We start from the raw sequence: 9,097 nt of genomic DNA, 5'->3' as shown, positions 1-9,097 counted from the left end.
TGATACAATCAGATTGGTGATTGCTATGGCAGCTCAAAACTCATGGCCTATCTTCCAGTTTGACGTGAAATCAGCATTCCTCCATGGGGATTTGAAAGAGGAGGTATTTATCGATCAACCTCCTGGTTATGTAAAATTTGACAATGAGCATAAAGTGTATAAATTAAAGAAAGCTCTATATGGATTAAAACAAGCTCCACGAGCTTGGTATAATCGTATAGAAACTTATTTTTTGAAGGAAGGATTTCAAAAATGTACTTATGAACATACACTTTTCATAAAAGTTGATGATGGAGGGAAAATGCTCATTGTTTGCTTATATGTAGATGATCTAATTTATACTGGAAGTAATACAGTCATGATTGAAAGCTTTAAGAAATCCATGATGATTGAATTTGAATTGTCTGATCTTGGTATGATGCATTACTTCCTTGGCATAGAAGTAGTGCAATAAGCTAATGGGATCTTTATTTTTCAAAAGAAGTATGTGCAAGATGTTTTGGACAGGTTTCAGATGAAGGATTGCAATCTTGTAAGCACTCCAACTGAGTTTGGCTTGAAGCTAAACAAAGATCATGAAGGGAAGAAGGTGGACAGTACACTTTACAAGCAAGTTGTTTGCAGTTTGATGTATTTAACTGCAACAAGGCCAAACATAATGTATTCTGTGAGTTTAATAAGTAGATATATGGAGAATCCAACAGAAATACACTTGTTAGCTGCCAAGAGAATCCTTCGTTACTTGCAAGGAACTAGAGATTTTGGGCTGTTCTACAAGAAGGGTGAAAAGTTAGAATTGTTTGGGTTTACTGACAGTGATAATGCAGGAGATCAAGATGATAGAAGGAGCACTTCAGGCTATGTTTTTATGTTGGGCACAGGGGCTGTATTGTGGTCTTCTAAGAAGCAACCAATTGTCTCCTTGTCAACTACAGAAGCTGAATTTATTGTTGCAACAGCTTGTGCTTGTCAAGCTATCTGGTTGAGAAAAATTCTTGAAGAGCTACAGTTCAAGCAAGTTGAAGCTACTACAGTTTTTTGTGACAACAACTCAGCAATCAAACTCTGTAAGAATCCTGTGCTACACGGAAGAAGCAAACACATTAATGTGAAATATTATTTTTTAAGAGACCTCAGCAATGATGGAACAATCAAACTGGTTTATTGTCGAAGTGAAGACCAGGTTGCAGATATACAGACCAAGCCTCTCAAGTTGGCTACATTTGTGAAGTTGCGTGGTCTACTTGGAATGTGTTCACATGCTGCTGCAAAGGAAGACTTCGTAGAGGGTTGATTTTTTTTAAAACTGATTTCTGCAAATTTCAGTTTAAGGGAGGGTGTTAAGATTTAATTGTTTTATTTTATAATATTTATTGGAAGTATCTTTAGATATTTAGTAGTTTGACCGAGTCTTTTGGATATTTGGTTAATTGATTTCAACCAAATTTCATGGCTGAGAAAGTGTCTCACCTTGCTATCCTAAAGAAGTAGTTTGTTTCTATTTGTTTCCTAGTTAATAGGAGTTGGTTTATAATGCATATTTTCATGTGCTTTCAATTCTGATGTAAAGCCTATACATAGGCCTCCTTTCTTTATCAATAAAACAAGAGAGTTTTACCATTTCATTCAAACATGTCTCTTTTATTTGTGTTTGTTTTTTTTCTTAACTCTGTATCAAGTTTGTCGTTGCAGGTCTAGGGTGCCGTAATGGCCTGTTGAGAAACGTGGATTGCAGAGGTTGGACTTTGACTAAAACCCCAAACCCCCCGTTTGGGCATAAATAGATCGCATTGATACTGATTTTCTTTATCTTTGTTATCCAATTTACAAATTTGATTGTTGCCTGGATTCTTTTTTTGTTTGTTTAATTATTGATATTCGTTTTTCATTCTTAATCAGCGTCAACTCAGATGAAGCTGTGAGCTCAACGATCGAATTGAAAGCTTTTATTTCGAAAGCTTTTCATGGCTTGTCGAAGAGGTTTGGGTTCTTGGTTTTATCTCTCGACAAGATGATTGGATCAATTTTTGTTTAATTATTGATTTTTTTTAATCTTTTGTTTTCTACAAGTTTCAGCTTAAAAAAAGGCTGTGTTCAAAGTGGAGGAACCAATTTATAAAGCTCTTGATTTCCTACTGAACAGGTTTGGGTTCTCCTTCGTTTTTCAATTCTTCAAATTTGATTCCTATTTGCCTTTCGCTTTCTACCAATTTCAACTTAAATTCGGCAGTTAATTTATTGAAGCTTTCAATTTTGGAAGCTTTTTATCACCTTTTGAACAGATTTGGTTAGGGGCTAGCTTCTGGATATGCATAATTTGGGATTATATAGATGGGTTAGATAAAGCATATTAGGTCTATTATATTTATTAATATTTAATTGTTAAAATTGTTGGTTGAATTTGGAAGGGAAGTTAATTGTTAACTCTCTGTTTCATGGCTGTATAATTGTTTTTTTTTTTTTTTGGGTTTTGTTTTATGTGAGTTGAGTTTCTTAATTATTGCTCAATTCAGGGTATGTTTTAGTTATAAAGTCACCCTTTTTTTTTAAGAGTTTGATCTCTTGATGCAGTCATTGAACATTAATTTGTTACTACTTCAAAATTCTTCTAAGGATCTGTGTTTGAAATTCAATTAAAGTAAAAATCTTTTTTTTTTTTTGAAGGTTTAGTTATATGTGTCCTTAGGTTAAAATGGTTTTTAATATGGGTTTTAATTAACATGTTATGGTCAATTTCGTATTCAAAGGCAAAACTGTAATGAATACTATGCTTGAACTTAGTCCTTCATTGGCTAAATTAAACTCCCAAGATGACTCTAGAGATAGAATTGATCGCCATACCAAAGGAAGAGTATGCTAAATTCCTAGCTCAGCAAAAGGGAGCTGCTTCTCCCTTTGCTTCCACTTTAGCCCAATCAGGTACTTTATCCTATTGTATTTTATGTTACACTTCTGATCCATGGATCATTAGAGTCTAAGAAAATAAAATGTAAGATATTTAAGATCTCCTAAAAAATCCTAGACTCAACTAAAGTTACCATTTTTGAAACTACCAAAATATGATTGCTGAAATTACAATTTTGCTCCTAAATACAAAATTGACCATAACTTACTAACTAAAATCCCATATTAAAAACTATTTTAACCCAAAGACACACAACAAGACGTTTAACATCACATGACTTTTACTTCAACCAGACTTTTTTTTTTTTGATAGGTAACTAGACTTCAAGCATGGCCCCACAACATAAATCTTGAATATGTGAATTTGTAAAGTAGTAACATTTTAATGTTCCATGGTTGCATCAGATATGTTGGTTTGGAACTGCTTTGTTGCCTATCTAATTTCTGGGTTGTTGTGAGGAGTGTGGATGATTGCCTTTTGGGAATTTGTGGACCAAGTGTCAGCCATTGTTTTGGTTGCTATTTATTTTTAGTGTTGCTCACAGGTGCTGCGTCTTTTTCACTTGTTTACTTTCTTTGTCTTTATTTATTTATTTATTAATCTTAGGGGTTTGATTCACTACTTCAAAATTCTTCTTATCTATGTGTGAAGTCCTATTAAATTAAAAATCATTTGGTTTTGAAGGTTCAAGTTAAAATGGTTTTTAATATGGGTTTTTATTTAACTAGTTATGGTCAATTTTGTATTCAAAGGCAAAAAGTGTAATGAAATTATGAAACTATGCTTGAACTTAGTCCTTCATTGGCTACATCAAACTCCCAAGATGTGGGTTGGTTCTTTATCAAAGGAAGGGTACACTCAGTTCCTAGCTCATCAAAAGCGAGTTGCTTCTTCATTTGCTTCCACTAGTGAATTAGGTAGTGCATCCCATTGTCTTCTATGTTCCATTTTGATCCATGGGTCATTGGAGTCTAAGAAAGTAAAACATAAGAGCATCCACATCAGTCCCTCTAAAATCCTCTAAAATAAAAATAACTACAAATTTTATACATTTTGAGCAAAAAAACACCCACATCAATAGGTGTAAAAACATGCAAAATTATGTAAATCTATCCTCGAGCTACAGTAATCGTGTATATTAACACGGTTACTGTAGCTCGTTTATCTTTTTTTTTATTAATTTCCGTTCGCTCCTTTTTTTTCTCTCTCCTATCCATGCTTAACAACCCCAGTTAACTGCTCATCTTCTTTTTCCTCAGATGCACACAAACACACCCACACACAAACACACAGACATATCATCACAGAGATACACTTGCTCAAAAAAAAAAAAAAAACAGATACACACAGATAGTGGATCGGACCTCGGAGCTGGTGGATCGGACCTCGGATCGGAGCTCAGAGCTGGTGGATCGTGGATTGTGGATTGGAACTCGGAGCTCAGATTGGAGCGGAGCTAGTGGATCGCAGCGGATCGGAACTCGAAGCTCGGATCGGAGCTGGTGGATCGGAGCGGATCCGAGCTCGGAGTTGGTGAATCGTGGATCGGAGCTCGGATCGGAGCGGATCAGAGAGTTAATCGAGAGAGAGAGAGAGTTGATCTGAGCGGATCGATTAACGGAGAGTTAATCGAGAGAGAGAGAGAGAGAGATGATCTGAGCGGATCGATTAACGGAGAGTTAATCGAGAAAGAGAGAGAGAGTTGATCTGAGCGGATCGATTAACGGAGAGTTAATCGAGAGAGAGATGATCTGAAATGGAGAGAGAGAGAGAGAGAGAGAGAGAGAGAGAGAGAGAGAGAGAGAGAGAGAGCGAGAGAGAAAAAAATCAGAAATGAGAAAGAAGAGAGAGAGCGCGCGTTTTGTAAAAGTGGTTAGGAGAAATAATAAAAAATTGTGAGGAAATTGATTATTTAATTAAAAGAGGGGTAGAATAGATGAACTGATGTGGGTGTTTTGTAAAAGTGAATGTGTAAAATATAAAAAGTAGGTTTTTAGTGTAAAAATAGATGTGTAAAATAGAGGGACTGATGTGGATGCTCTAAGATATATAAGATCTCCTTAATTTGTAGGGATTGTGGAAATTACAATTTTGCTTCTGAATTAAAATTTGACCATAACTTAATAGCCCTAGTAAAAAACTATTTTAACCCAAAGTACGTAACTAGACCTTCAAAATCACATGACTTTTACTTCAATTTGACTTCAACCATGGCCCCATAAAATAAATCTTAAATAGGAAATTTGAAAAGCAATGACATTTTAATCTTCCAAGACTGCATCAGATATGTTGGTTTGGAACTGTTGTGTTGCTTTTCTTATTGCTGGGTTGTTCTGAGGAGTGTGGGTGGTTGCCTTGAGGGAATACTGATTGTTTGTGAACCGAGTGTTAGCCATTCTTTTGGTTGCTATTTACTTTTAGTCTTGCTCACAAAAGCCTCATCTTATTCACTTGTTTACTTTCTTTGTCTTAATTGGGTGCTTATTGGAATCCAAGGAAGAAATAGAGCTCAGTTTCTTATTCCCCTCTTACATGCTCTCTATTACTTTGATTTGTCTTAATGGGAGTTATTAAGCACAATGGCCCAAGCTGTTGAGGTTTGTGCTTTGGTAGGTAGAATTTTACTTATCTAAATGATGATCTGTCTCCTACTATGGATCCTAAGTAGGCTGATTGGAGGATTGAGGATGCACAAATTAGGAGTTTGAGGAATAGCATGGAATCCAAAATGAGTTGTAGCCAAGAATTTTTGCCCATTACTAAACTTGTGCGGGAATGAGCCATAAAGCTAAATTCTGGTGTCAATTCTAAACACAAAAAATTTCCCTTTTTTCTTCTTCTACACAACCCCAAGTTAATCCCCTGACTCTTACCTATGAATACCATAAAAGCCCACATACCTTTTCTATCAAATAGTCATAAAAACTCTTATCAAACCCAAGCTAATTTTGAGTACTAACCCCTTTTCTACAATTTTGAATCCTAGATCCACAAATCCTCCTAACCCACCACATGCACCCAATTAATCCTTCAACAGGTTGTTGGATTTTCCTATTGTTTTGTTGCTTAGAAAATGGAGAAAATGAACTATTACAAAAAAGCCAAAATTTTCAAATTTCGAATTCAAGGGGGAAGGGGGTATGTATTGTTTTGCTCGGGTGTTTTAGAACTCTTTCAAGGTTGAAGAAAAGAATTGTCCATTATCGTTGTTGGGGCATATTCTTATTAGTATAAAAATTAGCAGGAAGGAAAAAAAAAAAGGGGGCGCGGGGGGAGGGGCCGGAAGGTATTTTCTGTACTAGCATTATTGTATGTTTGCTTTTTAAGTTTTCAAGCTTCTCTGATCTTTATGCCCAATGATAGAAGAGATTTGTGTCTCAATGAAAATATTGTGGGATGAGATGGATAAAAATGAGGAAGAAGAGATGGGTTTTATCTCTTTGGTCGGGTTTCTTGTTATGCTTGTTGGTTTTGACTAGAATATTTGCCCCTGATGTTGAACTCCTAGTTTTTGTTTTAAATTGGGAAGAGGGGGGGGGGGGGGGGGGGAGAGATGGTTGGGGAGGCGTAGGATTCACTTTAATTTGGGTTTCAGTTGCTGAATTTGTTGAAAATTATTTGAGTTGGTGTATTTTATTTGATTGAATGGTGTTTGTGACAATTTTTTCTCAAGATTTAACATTTATTTGTATCTTAGAGTCCAATTATATGTAAGTTGTGCTTCTAATATTTTTTCCCCACCAATGGAAATAAATTCAAATACTTCTAACCATATAAATGATGCAAGATTGAAAATCCATGAATTGCAAAGTAATGAATTCCAAATCCCTCGATTGATTTGAAATCCAAATCCATGTTCCAATATGCAACCTAAGGGTTGAGCTCCTCAAGACTTATATGTTAGCAAGGCCTGGTTATGTTATTATTTTATTAAATATATCCATCATGTCAACCTTCACTAAACTTAGCCTAGAAAGCCCAAGCATTAGATTTGTATGTGTCTGTAAACTAGGAGGGTCATAACTTCTAATACAATTTAGTTTGAATGACAAGAGTCTTGTAGCTTAGTGGCATTAATTGGTCTACTTTATGAGGAAATTGGAGTTCAAATTTAGCTCAATACATTTTCTGCAGTTTTCCATGGAAATCTCTGCTTCAGATCTTACTTTTGCTTTCAAGATTCTTGGAACCAAGAAAACTTAAAGAAAAACCAGCAGAAACTTTCTTCCCAAGCTTTCTTCAGAAAGCCCTTTATGACAGCAACATTCTATAAAGTAATTATAGGACTTTTTTTTTTTTGGGTGAGTATTTTTCTCTTGAAATTCTCTCTTCAAAGAAATTTCAGCAAAATTTAAGCCAAATCTCTCTTTTTCATTTTTGAAGTATAGCCCTCTATTTGTAGGGCATGAGTTGGTAAAGGTTAATTGAAATAAACCTTCTTTCCTAGCCAGTTCTACCGTTTTAAAATAATCTGGTTGTTTTTTATTAAGTGATTCTCTTATTCATTAGGACTATAGTTTCTGATCAACCAGCTGCTTGCAGCAGAGCTTCATTTAGACTTGTTTCAAAAGACAAATTGTCAAAGATTATTTCTTGTAGTAAGGGTGAATGAAATAATATTGTTAGTGGCTTGTTCATCTATTTGTGTTGAATTGCACTCATTGTGGTAGGTATGGGAGAGAACCTAATAAAGTTGAAGGGTTCTCTTTTTTTTCTTTTTAAATTTTTTTTTATAGAAGTTAAGTGGATTCTGTGGGTTTTTGATTATCTTGTGTTTAGAGGAAAAGTAATATTAAAGCTGAAGGATTTCTTGTTTGTGTATTCGCCAGTGATGCAGCACTCGATTTCTTTGAAGCATTTCATGCCCTTTTTGCCTACCTCGTCTCATTTTTGGCTGGCTTAATAGGTTTACACTTTCAAGTCTTAGTTGAAACACATTTTGCTATAATATTGCTTTTCATCATGGTTACAATTGTCTATAGCATAGCATATTGTGGAGATAAAACTACAACCTCAAGATGCTGATCTTCCCATATTTAGATTCATTTGTCTGATTTCTGGAATTATTGCTATAGAGCTACTTGTAGCAATAATCATTTCTCCCTTTTGGCTATTCATGGTTAATTTATATCCAATCTTGTTTGTAGTGGTTTTGCGTCATTCATATCAACAAATTTATCAATGTCTCTATAACACAGCTAATTTAGTACTCAATGCAATACGTAGCTTGTTTAAAAAGATTTATCAATTAGTTTATCAGATATATGACTGATTCCTACAGAAATTCTAATAAGCAGCTTCTCAAGCATTTTCTTCTAGGGAACAAGAAGACAGTGGTATGCAGATGGAAGAAATTATTTAATTGAGCTGTTATTGTTAATTAGGCATAAAGTAAGCTAAATTTTCACTTATGCAATCTTCTGTTTGTGGAAGTTTGAAATTATTTACACTCTTGTCAAATTAAAGTTAATTATACCATATTCAACATATGTTTTTATACTATATTAAAGATCTCACATCCAACTTAGATAAGAAAATTTACAATGTAATTTTTTGCAATTTTTCAATAACTAGATTTGTAAGGTTAAAAGGTTTTATGAAAAGTGAGATTTCCATTTTATTTTATTTTTATGACAACGCCAAATATTCGTTAGTAAGGGCAGGCAGAAGCCATAAGAAAATACTACAAAATGACATAAAATTTGCCAAAGCTTAGACCAAAAAAACATGCATACACTGAAATGGAGTCAATGGACCCTTCTAGCTGATGTTTGCACACCTTGTTGTTCTTGGACTTGATAATAATGCTTGTGATTCCTTACTTATCAAAATGAAATAAAAAGGATGCTTGTAATTCCTTTCCTTAGTAGTAGCGTCAGCTGGTGTAAGAGTTAAACTGATTACAATATCCGCTTGTTTCTCATTCCCAATAGTGGCATCCTGGTAATACTTAATCGCCTGATCTGTCTTTACACACATACGCAGTAGCCCTCTATTTGTTTCTTTTGGAATTTACTTCATCTAGCACCATAATGACTTGCCACTACAGTACTCGCCAATTCTAGAGTTTTTTTTCCTGCTAACACTAGCATTACATTGTGACTGCATATCCTCATCACATGTATCTTCATTCTCAAGTATTTCTGATAAAATTAAATTTTGAAAGTTATTTGGACCAAAGTCCTTTAACAC

At 34.7% G+C, this 9,097-nt stretch overlaps 1 long non-coding RNA gene across 2 annotated transcripts; it reads left to right on the top strand.

The window, feature by feature from the left end:
* Positions 1-1,410: 1,410 nt before the first annotated feature.
* Positions 1,411-8,407, top strand: LOC142631901 (uncharacterized). 2 transcript variants are annotated; one of them, XR_012843675.1, is made up of 4 exons: positions 1,411-1,737; positions 1,900-1,980; positions 2,077-2,143; positions 7,040-8,407. It is a non-coding gene; the product is annotated as an uncharacterized LOC142631901 (long non-coding RNA). The 2 variants fall into 2 exon arrangements; XR_012843676.1 differs by having other exon boundaries at positions 1,414-1,737; positions 7,735-8,407.
* The last annotated feature ends 690 nt before the right edge of the window (positions 8,408-9,097 follow it).

The sequence above is a fragment of the Castanea sativa genome, chromosome 4 (genome assembly GCF_040712315.1).
Source record: "Castanea sativa cultivar Marrone di Chiusa Pesio chromosome 4, ASM4071231v1".
Lineage (NCBI taxonomy): Eukaryota > Viridiplantae > Streptophyta > Magnoliopsida > Fagales > Fagaceae > Castanea > Castanea sativa.
The sequence above is the reverse complement of the archived record's forward strand: the minus strand, read 5'-3'. Positions and strand labels throughout refer to the sequence as shown.